Source organism: Ursus maritimus, unplaced genomic scaffold (genome assembly GCF_017311325.1).
Source record: "Ursus maritimus isolate PB19 unplaced genomic scaffold, ASM1731132v1 scaffold_10, whole genome shotgun sequence".
Classification (NCBI taxonomy): Eukaryota; Metazoa; Chordata; class Mammalia; order Carnivora; family Ursidae; genus Ursus; species Ursus maritimus.
The window spans coordinates 4,716,163-4,730,603 of record NW_024423344.1 but is presented as its reverse complement, the minus strand read 5'-3'; the positions used below and the strand labels follow the sequence as shown (position 1 = coordinate 4,730,603).

General features: G+C 40.3%; 1 protein-coding gene across 6 annotated transcripts in view; it reads right to left on the bottom strand.

The window, feature by feature from the left end:
- SGCG (sarcoglycan gamma) overlaps nucleotides 1-14,441 on the bottom strand; it is a 139,312-nt gene that overhangs the window by 95,995 nt on the left and 28,876 nt on the right. For 3 of the 6 annotated variants that reach the window (XM_008692139.2, XM_008692140.2, XM_008692141.2), the window contains one exon: nucleotides 9,599-9,778. The exons of 2 other annotated variants lie outside the window; for them this stretch is intronic. The gene's annotated coding sequence lies outside the window, so the exon portion shown is untranslated. The remainder of the gene's footprint in view (nucleotides 1-9,598; nucleotides 9,779-14,441) is intronic. One more of the 6 variants, XM_008692143.2, reaches the window with a different exon arrangement.

Here is a 14,441-nt window from a genome sequence, read left to right as displayed (position 1 = left end):
TAAAAGATTTTAGTTATTTATTTGAGAGACAGAAAGAGAGTGCATAGTGGGGATAGGCAGAGAGAGAGGGGGAGAGAGAAGCTCAAGCAGACTCCGGTGTTGAGTGCAGAGCCCGATGCAGGACTAGATCCCAAGACCCTGAGATCATGACCTGAGCCAAAACCAAGAGTTAGATGCTTAACCAACTGAGCCACCCAGGCACCCCATGAGTTACCCTACTTTTGTGCACCTACTTTGCTGACTGCCTAAGTAAGAGCCTATGTCCCGTTTCCTCAGCTGAACATACTAACTCCAGACTCACCTTCAGAAGCTAATGACTTGCTTTCTTGTCCTTCCAGATTTGAGCTCTAGTTACCATTACTTCTGCTCCCACGTCTGTTTTTTTTCCCCCAGTTGTATTTCTTACTCTATCATGTTTTACGACTGCCCACTTTACGTATTTTGGTTAACCTGCTATTACTATTTCTCAATGTTGATTATGTTGCATAAAGCAAAGATTTTACTCTGGACGGGCATGATTTAAATCTGTAGGTGGAACACTCAATTTAAATTCTTTTCTAAAAAGTCAATTTTGTTATTTAATGAATTATTAGCTTATAGTCCTCATAGTTCATGCTGGCTTTTATTTTTATTTGATACTGTGTATTATGTTTTTGCTAGAAGATGCTTTCAGAGGCTATCTGGTTCAGCCAGCTTCCTTCAGATATTTATTATCATCAGCATTGGGAAAGATACCAATTCTTCAGCACTTTGAAGTCAGACAACAGCAAAGTAGCGTTCATGCTGGCAAGAAATTGCACTGGAAAAATGCAGAGTACTTTGTGATCTATTTATAAGCCCTTTACCAAAAAATTAACAAAAATAATGCTTTATCTTAGAACTTAAAATCTGTATTCCAAGATAAAGAATTTTGAGTCTTACTATATGTTGAATAAAAATTACCTTTAGAGACCCTTTATTTTTAAAAATAATTTATGTTATTAGGGTGCCTCCGTGGCTTGGTCAGTTAAGCATTTTCCTTCTCCCTCTGCCTGCCGCTCCTCCTGCTTGTGCTCTCTCTTTGTCAAATAAATAAATAAACAAACAAACAAATAAAAGGAAGTAACTTTCTTTAAAAAAATAAAATAAAATAATTTATGTTATCATTAAAACCTTTTCCTCTTTTCCTGTTAAACATCTCTCAAAGTTGTTGATGGTGATATACTTAATTTTGATGGGTTTTAAATGCTTCTCTAAAACATAGTTATTAACATTTTAATAGACAGGGATTCATACATTTTTGTATGAGTATCAATTTTTATATGCTTTGAATTCATGGTTCCCTATTTATTATTTAAACTAAAAATGCCTTATGGATATAGGAATTCTGTCTTCTATATTCTTTGATTCTTGTCATGGGACATAATAAAGCGAATTGAGCAATGTGTGTACTAAACAGATGTTGTTAAATGATATTCTTGATTTCAAGGGTCATTTATCGACATGCCTAATTTGGATAGGCTACTGCCAGGAGTTTGAGGTACAGAAATCATAAACACATGGATGATGTTGAAAAGGAGCCAATTTGATTTTTTTTAAAGTAGGTTTGAAAAGGACTAATCAGACCCTTTAGAAATGAGAAATTTGGTTCTATTTTAAAATTCAAAAATGAGTTATATAGCTTGAAGTTTTCAGACAGATAAAGTATATATCTTATATGTATCTAACAGAGATGTCAGAAGATAAATCTTAGAAAATGTGATAGGGTGGTAAAGATATGGAAAATGTGAAGGGAAATCTGAAGGCTGAGAGGGTCCAAATATGTCCTACTGGAGCTCCAGGGGAGTAACTGGAGAAAATGTAGGAAAGACAATGATTAAAGGGTAATTGTGAAGAATTTTCTCTAATTGAAGATAAATTAGGCTGAAAACAGATACTGACTCCTGAGCTGGATAAATTAATTGAAATGTATGAAATAATTCTGAATCTGGAGAACACCAAAAGCAGAGAAGCCTCATGATAAGTATGGGTCCCAGAGCACAACCTTGCAAATGTAGTCATGCTGCAAAATTAATGAACTCACCCCAGTGAGGGCCTATATATGGGAGGGTCTGGCAGAGTTCAAATCCATCCTTTACCAGCTAGCACTTCTTGGTAGGGCACCTGCTGGGAATGACCCTGGAGCCCTTGGGCCTGCACAGTGATTCCAAAAAGGAAGAGGGGGGAAGAAGGAGCAGTGATTCCAAGAATCTCCCAGTAAACCTATTCTCAGAAGAGTAATCTAGATTATTGGTGATAGGGGCCCCATTTACTGGTCCTGCTTATTTCCAGCCCAACACACATATCACCACCCATCCTTTTATCCCAAAGGAGATGAAAACTTCAGCTATTTCTCAACAATGGGGTAGGAGCAGAGGACAGGCGCCATCTGCGTTTTATGTTATATCTGAACTCTCATAATTACAGGCACATTATGGTGGGGTATTGCTGTAACACTATAGTTATACAATTATATTCACCAGGAGGCTGTAGAAATGCTAGACTTGTATGCATCTAACAAACATCCTGATTTATCTACTTTTATGTATATCTACTCATCTGTATACACAAAATTAAAACTAAATAAGTTCAAAAAGTAATGAAGAAAGCCATTATCACAGTGGAAGATTTTAGCATACCTCTACTGATAGATCAAGCCCTCTAAAATGAGTGGTGCTATATGAAACTTGGACAATACAACTGAAATGTGCTTAAATGGACATGTATGGAGCCCCGCTGGGAAGTGCTTATTCTTTACAGCATACATGTAACATTTGCAAAATCTGATAACATACTAGTTCAGAAGGAAGTAAGAAATGCCACTGGATTTGTTTCATACAAATTCTTAGGTCTTTTGATAATATAGTAAAATTAGAAGTGCATTACACAATAATGGATAAAACAAAAACCAAAGTCTTTGAAATATGTTAAGAGGCGTGGGGTTGAGGCTTGATGATCACGCTCACTCAGACACACACAGATGGTTCAGATTATGTTTTCCTGCCACAACCACAAGGAAGGGGTGGAAGAGGTCCAATGGGCACAGCTCCCCAGCCATCCTTCATTTCTCCAAGGGAGATTCATCTGAATGTTAAAGATGGAGCTCTGCTTTGAGTTAGGTCCTCCCAGGCCACAAGGCATGCTGACCGGGGGCTTTCCAAACCTCTAATAGCACCCATCATGTCAATCGAAAAACTGCAGGAAAATTATTTTTGACAGTCTCAAAAACTGCCTTTCACAATGTGGGACATAGCTCTGATGTCCAAGCAGCATAATTTCTTATTACGCAGCAGGTACTATCATGTTATACCATCCATTAAAATGACAAGACAACTCACAAGAGTAGTCAACTGCAAGGCTATATAACCATGGCCAGTAGGAGGTATGCATTGGACAAATGAATGTATAGAGACTGGGCCTTACTGGATATAAAGCATAGTTTTATGCTTCAGTATGAAAAACAAGATCATTACAAAAGAACAAATAGAGAAAGGTGAATAGAGTCTAAAACAAAACCCCACACAGAGGTGATAAGTGAATAAATGGAAAGTGAGAAATAAGAGATATCCAGTATACATGGGCCACTCTTCCAGGGAAGGAAGAAGTTAGTGTGCTTATCAGTTAAAGGGGACTAGGTCATGCTAGCACTGAGAACCATGGGATGGAAGAGTTCTCTCTCCATTTGCTTTCAGACTTCCAAAAGATAGCTAATCCCACTGTATTTCTGGCCTCCCAGTTGCATCACTCTGACTGGACACATTTAGGAAAACAAAGGGTAATGGGGAGGAGACTGCAATGACTGATAATAAATTGAGGAAAACATTTGCCTTAAAGATAAGGCAGGGCTGATATCCTTAAAAAATATAAATAATCCAATAACACTTGAGCAAAGCCCTGCACATACATCAAAGAAACATAAATGACCAATAACACCCATAGAAAAAAGTTCAACTTCACTGTGACCAAAGGAATGTAGATAAACACAAGTGCTGGGGCAGTCTGCAAAGACTATGGGAGATTTAAAAAGCGATAGTAGCCAATATTGGCAAAGTGTTTGAAAAATGAGCATGGTACCACTCTGCTGGTGAGTGTGAAAGTGAACACAATCCTCTTAGACAAGTACTTGGCGCTATGTACCCAGAACCTCAAACAAACACATCACTTTCAATTCTGGAAACTTATTCAAAGAAACAATTATGAATGAAAATGAAGATTTATGTTTCAGGGATATGTATTGTAGCATTATCTATGATGGTGAAAAACTGGACACTAAATAAATGATGAGGAGTAATGAATTTATTGGATCCTTACAGTATGACAGAATTAACTGCTTGGAAGCAAAACAATATCCTAGGGAAATGCTAATGACAGTGCTAAATGAAGAAGATAGAATATTGAAATACATATCAAAATGTATATGCATAGAAAAAAGAGTGAAATTAAAAATAGTTAATAATAATTTACCCCATACTCTACTTTTTTCATTGAAAATTGCATTCCCCAAATGTTTTCCTGTATTTTTCAGATTTACAAAATTTATACAAGTCTATCTCTTGATATATATATGTATATACATATATATATATATATTCTTTTGATAATACTGAAATTAGTAATAAATTTACCATACTCATCCCAACTTTATGAATACATTTAGGATGATAAAAATAACTGTAAGAATAGATCTGCCTTATCTTTTAGCACAAGCTGCTCAGCTCAGAATTGGATACGTAAATACAGCAAGGTATGTGGATTATAATTATCAATTTCATCCAAAATTACAATCAGTTATGCCCATATTCCCACATTATAAATACACACACACACACACACACACACACACACACGCAGATCAGAAGGGTCATTGGATTGTTCTCTCTTCTCTACAATAGGATTGACTTTTAAAATAAAATGGCAAACTCTGCCATTAAAAAAAAAAGTTCTTTATAAAATACACCAAACCAAGAGAATAAATGTCCTTTAAGTAGCTAAGAGACCTAAAGAAACTTTTAATTAAATGAATGAATGACTCTAAAGAAAAAGAAAACCTCAAACCCATGGTCATACAAATGTTAGGTAATAAAACTGTGGTTTTAAACATCATATTTGGTTTCATAGTTCGGATGTAAGCTTATTTTAAAACTGTAAGGTTTATAAAGGTTGGCAATTCAAACATTTTTCTTTGTGTCTTGTCATTGTTTTTATTAAATAAACTCAGAAATCAGAGACTTTTACGGTGTCATTATATAGCATTTGCCTAAGGAGTAATATTAACATCCAGAAATTGAAGTTGGCAGAGATCAGACACAGAATAGTGGTTGAGCAAGAGCAGTATTGATGTCAATTCGAAGTGCGCGCATTAAAGCAGCACCACAAAGACCGCCACATTTGGAGACCTGGCTTCTTAACCCAAACCCGGTGTTATTTGACGCCAAATATGCTCCCGTTCTTGGCATGGTTTAGACCTACTATTAACCTCTGATTTAGTGCACCTACATCAAGTGGAGAGAGATTAGTAGCTGGCTGCAGTGAAAGGTAAGGAAATGTTAACAAAATGCCATACAGAGGAGCCACTGGAAGCCCAAAAGTGACCCCATGTCTCCCTGTTGAAGGTCACTCAGTGGCCTCCCGCTGCACTTCATACTAAGCTCCATTCCACTGGTATGTCCAGCCTTCCTAATCCCATCTCATCCCACTCTGTCCTTCTCAACACTGGTTTCCTTCCATCTCTCAAACAGAATAAGCTCTTTCTATCTCCTAGCCTTTGTACATATCGTTCCTTCTGACTGAAAATTTGGTCCATACCACGTGGCAGCCACTTCTGTCTTGACTTAAATGGTCTTTCATGAACAACCTGCCCCCTTCCATTTATCTTCTGTCTTTTCCTAATTTACAACTGAGTCCTAGTTATTTCCTCCCTAGTATTTCTCAGGGTGGATAAGGATACCTTTATTTGTTTACTCTGTATTGTCTATTCCTCTTTAGACTCTCCTCTCCATGAGCGCAGGAAGGACACTTTGTTCACTGTCATATATCCAGAACCTAGAGTAGTATCTGCGACAGAGCAGGAACTCAGTTATATGTGATTGTTACCAGCAGGCAGGCCAAATAAAATACATTCTTACCTATAATGTACTTGTGAAATAGATTTCCATGTCTAGGAAACAGCATTATGATTGAAAATGTAAGTCATTCCATCTTTATCCATACATCCTATTATCTCTCTTACCCATTCTTTAACTGAGATCCTACCGACTTCAACAGAAACTCCATGAATAGCTAGGAGAACTGGAATGTATCAAACAAAATGGGGAAATGATAGATTTACACATCCTTATTTTCCAGACCCTTTTTTTGGCGTAATGAGATGACTGAGGCATATGTCATAAGTCATAGGCTGACACTTCCCTCATTTCACATCTCAGCGATCCTGCATATGACTCCATTTGCCAGCATGAATGTTAATCATAAGCACTCTTTTGTGTCTGAACAGCACATTTTAAGGGTCAAGATCATATAAAGTTCTACCCTGATAAGATAAATGAGTTGAGTATGGGAGGAAGATTAGTATCAAAAAAGCACTGTTTCTACTTTTGTTTTTCAACTATAGTATCTTAGGTATTTCCCTTTTGCTTTCATATAAACCAGACTGAGTTCTAAAGACATGCCTTACTTAGTTCTAGGATGAAAACTTCATGATGATCAATTCTGTCAACTGGTCAACTCACCTGGCCCAGCAGGCTTCTCCTCACAGCAGACTCCTGATCACCGTAGTCTCAGGACAAGTCCTGACTTTTGGTGGAATATGTTTGAAGAGCTCTGTGACAGGGGCTTTGTGGCTTTGACACCTGGTTCTGTCCATGACATGCAGCCCACAGACCCACATTACTTTCTAATCCTTGCACCTACTCCCTGGAGACTGGAGTTCCCCTTGCTGTTTTATCTTTTCTTCCTTCTTTGCACTGGCATTCCTTCCCCAAATTCTACTCCAACCTGTGATCCCACTAAAGTTCTAAGGAAATCATGGACAAGATTTACTTGGAGACTCCTAGTTTCTTACAATTAAGACTCCTGAACAAAAGTGGAGGAGAAAGGCATGATATTATTTGATTGTGGCTTATCTGCTTGTCTTTAAAATATATACTTCTTTGATTTTGTTCATCCAAAATGAACATGAGGATTTATTTTTTGATTTAATGTGTAGTCTTTTAGGAAATAGTATATGGTTATCTTTTCTTCCCCCAAGTTCTTGTTGTTGAGTTTGTGTTTTGTCAAATCACTCGTAAACTACCAACAAATGTGTGGACTATTTCATTACATAGCATTTTCCAAATGTTATATCAACACAAAAGGATCATCAAACATAGAGTTTAATTATGCAGTTTTTCAAGAAAAAAAATTTTTTGGAAAGATTTTTTATTTATTTATTCGACAGAGATAGAGACAGCCAGTGAGAGAGGGAACACAAGCAGGGGGAGTGGGAGAGGAAGAAGCAGGCTCATAGCAGAGGAGCCTGATGTGGGGCTCGATCCCACAACGCTGGGATCACGCCCTGAGCCAAAGGCAGACGCTTAACTGCTGTGCCACCCAGGCGCCCCTCAAGAAAAAAATTTTTTAACACATAAAGTTTTCACTGTGCTGTTTATTGGCATCCTAACTTATAAATGCTTTCCTAATATCGTGGGTAATGTAGTAGTTTTCTTCTAAGTCCCCTACTGCTTACAATTGAGATTCCCAGGGTTCTTAAGGACCACTTAATACCTTGAGCCGCTGGCATCTTTCTCACAACAGGTGGAGTGTAAGTCTTATTGGTGAATTACATGTATTTGATGTCATGAAAATTATAAGTTTCATAAAGGTTATTATGCCTCTGATTACTATTATTCCAAATAAACCATTTAAATATCATTGGACACCTAACATGCACAATCAATCCTGTTAACCTTATAACATTTGCTCTAATATATCCCCAAATATATTTATAAATCTTACATATGTGGAGGCCTGTATTTCCCTGAAATTTGCCATCATAGCTCCAAAGGGAAAATGCACTGTTCTAGAAAAATGGTTAGCACACAGTGTTATACTTGCTGTTATTATACACTAAGTACAAAATTCATGGTCTTTTGACTTTGAAGCCAGATCATACTAGTATTTTGAAGAATATGTATTTATAGAATGTGATGGTGCCATACCTTAACAAGGTTCTGGAAACTATTATTACAGATACAACGCATATCATATCAGAAAAGCTCTATGTTATTAATAGAATCAATCAAAACTCAAATACCTATTTATTAAAATTACTATATGAATGACTTATCTATGTATTTTCCGTGAAATATTTTATGATTTTGTTCCTTTAAAATGTTTTGATAACAGAATATGATTTAATCAAAGTAATCTCCAAAATAATAATGACCTCTAATTTGTCTGTATTGAGAGTAAAGGGATAATTAGTTGAAGTTAGCCCCTATTTAAGGCGGAATTATCCTGGCGGTTCTGTGGAAACTTTAACTTATCCCCCTACTTATGAACCCAAGCAAATTAATCTGAAAGGCAAATTGTTCTCTCCTGTCTCCAGTTTTCTAGCTTACTCAACATCCAAAAAATGTTGCATCCATGTTCCCATATTATTTGTCCCATATTCACAAGGGCAGGATTTTTTTTCCCCTCTGTGAGTTCTTGGCCAGTCTCACTGCCTAGAACACTGCCAATATCTGATGATCGAATGGATGGATATAATGCAAAGATGAATTCTCCATTAAATGCTAGTTTTAAGTTGTTCTACTGGATTATACTTTGGTCATACCTATAAAAGTAAAACATGTAAAGAAAAATTATTTTTTAAAAATTCATGCTCAAGTCGATAATCATAACAGAAAACCTGAAGATGACTCTAGCAGATGCTGTGGTGTGCCACGCAGACCTCTCCTCATCACCAAGAAACTCACTCTCCCAGCCACCAAGGACTGCTTCCTGCTCACACCTGAGTCCCTGCCCTGGAACTGTCTTTGGCTGAAGAGGGCAGACTCGCCTGAAGCAATGCCCCTCCCAGGGCAGCTAAGGACTTGTCAGTCTGGGGGCGTGAGGGCTTGGCCCCCGCCTTCATTCACGTCTTCTCTGAAGGGTCAGTCTGACTCAGAGATCATCCCCCACCCCTTATCTCTCCCCAGCCAGCCCTGTGGGATCACAGAGGCTTCTGTTTTCACTGCATCACAGTTGAGCTTCTTCCTCTGCCCATTCCTGCTTCCTCCACTCCCATAAAGCTGTTCTTCCTAAAAATACTTTCTAATGAACTTCCTCTATGCAAATCTCAGTCTCCTGTCCCCATCCCCATGTCCCCATCCCCTTGTCCCCATCAAAGCACAGGTAGTAGAGTTGGTGGCCAGAAGTAGTCTGGGGAAGAAAATGTAAAATGGTGTTTTGGAGCTGGATCACCTGTCAATCACTGGCAACAAGGACCCTGTTTCTGGCAGTTCATGGAATACCAGCTATGCCACGGCACACATTGGTGGCATCACTGTTAAAATTGCCCCTGGTGCTGAACAGGATGGAACACCAGTGGGAGGAAACTTACTTGAGGGTGCAATGCATAAGGGGTTGGAAGGTTTCAGATGAAGCGATCATCATAAGGACCATGGAATTGATGGCTCTTCTTCAAGGCACTGGAGAAAGACAATGTGAGACAGAGATGGTGCCAGGCAAATTGTAAAAATCAGAGGGCCTCTCTGGCACTTGTTGAAGAGACTTTCATTTCCTGTAATTGAAGGGTAGAGTGAGCAGAGGATCCAGCCTTTGTAAGAGTCATAGAGCACCAAAGAAGACGGAATTCTCAATCTGGGCAAGGCTGCTCTGTCAGAACCAGAGCCCCAGCAGGGTGGGAGTGGAGCTGTGAGACTTGAAATGAGACATTTGGGCCAATGCACTTAAGGAACTGGAAACTCCAGATGCCCCTGGAATGTCTGGGTCTGCAGAGTGGCCCATTCCTCCCTCCCACTTGATAATATTGTAATAACCTGCCACTTGGCTGTTCTCTCCAGGCCAGTTGACCAATAGTGGGGTTAAATCACCACATAACCAGGTATCCAAAGGGCCAGAAGGTCCTACCCAGGTGTCAGCAGGTGACAGCATAACTGGAACTGAGTCCTGAGGGGATGGATCAAGGAAGATACAAAGTGGACGAAAAAAAAAAAAAAGCATTTGGCATTAGAGCATCCTCTGATGATACAGAACTTAACACCATGACAAAGGGTCTCGGAAGATAGCATTAATACACTGCTAGGTTGGCCCTCAAAAGCTTGGAGAAAGTGATGGCTTATATAGTGAAAGACAAAAGCCAGAAGTGCCAGACTAATCGTTGAAAAGGATGAAGATAGATGGGCAAGTGCCAAGGGAGTTCTCTCCATCTATGCAACAAGAGACATCAAGGATGGATGATTAGGAGGCTGAAGGCCACTGGCCACTATAAAAATCACAACTCTTTGTTCAAGTTCCATATGGGGAAACCCTTGACTGAAGAGAGGCTCAGTCCCCAGAAGGAGGCACCTGCAACACCAGAACAAGGGTACATAGCAAGGACTCAGCCAGTCCTGTTCCAACAGAGCCCAAGGCCATGCAATTGGGCTACCACACAATGAGGAAACAGCAAGCCTGTGAAAGAATCACAATGTAGACCTCTAGTGTTTTGGAATAAGGACATGCCATCTGTAGCAGAAAATTATATGCCATCTGAAAAACATTTCTCTAAATACTACTGGGCCTTCGTGCAGATAAGGCACTTGACCATGAGACACCAAGTGGCCATGTAGCCAGCATTTCCCATCATGACCTGAATTTTGTTAGACCTACACCAAGGCATAACAAGGTCAGGAGCCAACAGCAATCTCCCGAAAGTTAGAACTCTCTCCTAGAAAGTTAGGGCCAGGCAGAAGGCACAAGTAGGCTACTTACACAAGTGACTCATAGTTCCATGACACCCACCACCTCAGTCCTCTGGCCTTTGCGGGCTGTTCCTTATGACCAGCCTGCAGAAGAGGAAAAAGGCCAAACTTGGTTTTGGGGTGGGTTGGCTGAATATGTTCGTGCAAGCCACAAAAGGCCTGCTGTGGACCACAGCCCAGTCAAGGTGCTGAGAAGAAATCTTCCCAAAGCACAAAGCTTCAGGCAGTGTGCCTGCTCATCCACTTTTCATGGAAACAGAAATCAGCTGAGGTTGGAATATATACAGTTTCATTGATGGAGATGAATGGCTTGACTGGTTCATTAGGACCTGGAAGGGGAAGTCTGGAAGAGGGAGGACAAAGAGATCTGTGAAAGAGCTTGTGGGTGGACCTTTAGGGCACAAAGGGCAAAGACTTTTGTTTCACACATTCACATCCTCCAGAGTGTCCACTGTGCAAAAGGCACCAAATAGCCAGGGTGACTATTTGGATGACTATCTGGAATGACCAGCTGACACCAACCAGCTCATCATTACCCACCCTAGTGCTTCCATAGTGGGCTCAATAACAGAGTGGCCATAGTAGTTGGTATAGAGGCCATGAATGGGCCCAACAAGGGCTCCCCCTCAGCAAGGATGATCTAGCTAGTGCCACTACTGAATGTCTAAACTGCCAACAACAGACACCAATGCTGAACCTCAATATAGCACCATCCCCCAACATGCCCAAGCAGGCATTCAATGGCAGGACAATTATATTATTGTGACCAAAACTGACATCTAGGCTGGGTATGGACTTTTCTTTTTTGCCTGCATGGCTGTGGCCAGCATCACCATCTGAGGACTTACAGATGTTGAATCCATTGGTATGGGACTCCCCATGACATTTCAGTGAATCAAATGATCCACTTCACAGCAAAAGCACTGTGGCACTTGACTATGGGTTTACTGTTCTCATCACTGATTCTATGTCCCAGAAGCTACTGGCTTGAGAAGGGGATGGGACAAGCTTTTGATGTTGCTGTTGAGGCCCCAGCTTGGAGATTCCTTGTGAGGGTGGGTAATGCCTCAGGATGCTGTCTGTATGTCTCCTATCAACAACCATTATGACCCTGACTCCTCAATGGGTAGAACACATCTACCAAGGGTAAGAGTTGGAGTAGTCATTCTCTCCATCACTTTTAATGATGAGGGTGGGAAATCTGTGCCTCCCATCCCCACAACTATGGGCTCTGTGGACTTAGAAGTCTGTTCCCAGTGGGAAATGCTTCTACCAGGAAGTACAACGTGACTCCCATTAATCTTCAAGCTCCCATCCATTCACTTCAGCTCCTCACATCAAGACAGCAGTTAGAAGGAAAGGATGCACCATTCCTGGCTGGGAAGACTGTCACGCAGAAGGACCAACAGAACATTTCTTGGTATTCCTTGACCATTTTTGATAATAAATGGACAAGTGCTCAGACAATGGCTGATAAAGAAGGGCATGATGACCAATGGCTCAGACCCCTCAGAGTTGAATGTCAGGGTCATCACACAAGGTTGGCTACATAGACTGACAAAGGTATTAGGTGGGGATGAATGGGTGGGTGGGGGTGGGAGGAGAGACGGTGAGTATCAGTTGCCATCTGGAGATCAGCTGCAGCCACAGAGCTTGTAGTTCATCCCACTGATATTCCCTCAGGGCAAGAGACTGATTAGAATCTTGGGTGGAGGGTGGGCTATTCCAAAATTAGGTACATGAAGTAATCTGAGTGATGCCAGGGTGAACAATAGGGGTGTGACACCCTGGTCACACCAGAACCAAGGCCCTCATTCTTCCAGTTGCCAGGAGTGAGAACGGATGATGAGAATTACTTTTGATGGCACTGAGCCGCCCCACCTACCATATGTTCCACATCTACTATTTGATCACAGCAGGGGTGCAAAAGCCGAGGCCCCTTCCTCAATTCCAGGACAACTCTGAGGGCCATCCTAGTTCTGTGGCAACTACATTGCCACTCAGTTGTTCTCCCCAATTTGGCTGCCTTCAGATTCCTACAGGTGTTTTTACTGAAGATGTTCTCGCGTGAACTGGCATGTAAATCTCCAGCTCAGGAGTGTTTCCTGGGGAAGCCTGTCTAAACAACGGCTGTTGGAAAAATTGGGATTTTAACAAGTGAACAGTCAGATACACCGATGGATTTCTCAGTAGAACATTGCTCAACTTTATCTATCTTAGGTCAGTTTCCCTGAGTAGAACCTGAGGTGAGGATTCTCATACAAGTGATTTATTAAGGGAATGTTCTCTGAGAGGCATGTGTCAGGCAATGAGAGCAGCTGATTAGGGTGGGAGAAGAAGCTAGACACAAAGATTTGGGTTGAGATGTGGGCAATGGCCTAGAGAAGTATGCAAACACTTACTAGCCATTTAGTAGCCAGTCCCTCTGCCAGCCCTGTGAGGGGGACCTCAGTTCACCCTAGTATAGTCAGGATTCTTAAGTTTGACATTGTTTACAAAGGAATACAGAGTTCAGAATATTCTTAAATTTTACACATGGAAGCTGCATTTAATGAAACAGAATAAAAAAGCCTGTCATCTATGTTGTTAAGTCTTTGGAGTTTTATAACTGAACTGAAAATTTCAGGCAAAGAAGCTCTATAACCCCTTCCCCTCAAAACCTATTTGCGTAGTCCCTAAAAATAGCATTTAACTAAATGCTAACTCTGAGAAATAGCCACACAAAATTAACGACAAATTTTAAGAAAAGAAAGTTATTTAAATATATCAATCAAGCGGAGATACTTTATAGTTACAAGTCTCCATATGAAAGATTTAGGGCAAAAAGGGATTCTTGAGGTAGACCTAATTAAGTTTCTTATCAAATGTGGTGTATATGCAATTTTCCAATTGCTTTGACAGTTCATTAAGAAGTTTCAGAGAACTTCAAGGTCACGATTCACTTCTATCTTTGTAGACTCCTTTTCTTCAGGATTGAAATGTGAGGATTTAAAGTGATATTCAAATGCAGGCCAGTACAGGGACAGCAGACTTCTATGTTTTACCAAGATTAACATTTTAGAATATTTTATATACAATTTTCACTAAGATCTAAAATGTTTTATGAAAGGAAAATGTTCATAGGAAACCCAAACAGTCGGTTGAGTTTTTTTCCTTCAAAACTACTAAAGGCAGCAAGGATTTCTAGTAAATTAGTGAGAGTATCAGGGAGGGTTTTCTATTTGTGTTCTGGAAGGCACATTTCCTCCTTAGCACCCCTGACTGTGTGTAGAGAACATTTCCTACTGGGGTAACAGCCTCAGTCTGGTATCTTCTATAGAGGGCTTGTGGTGACTTGCTGGGGGTCCAGGAGAAGCAGGTTCGAAATCCCAATACTCACCATTCTGAGGTTCCTCCCTGACCCCCCGTTAGTGGGGGTGAGCATAAGAGATGATGTGTTTCCTCATTATTGGCGATGCTGAGAAGGTGTGAGAGCGGGAG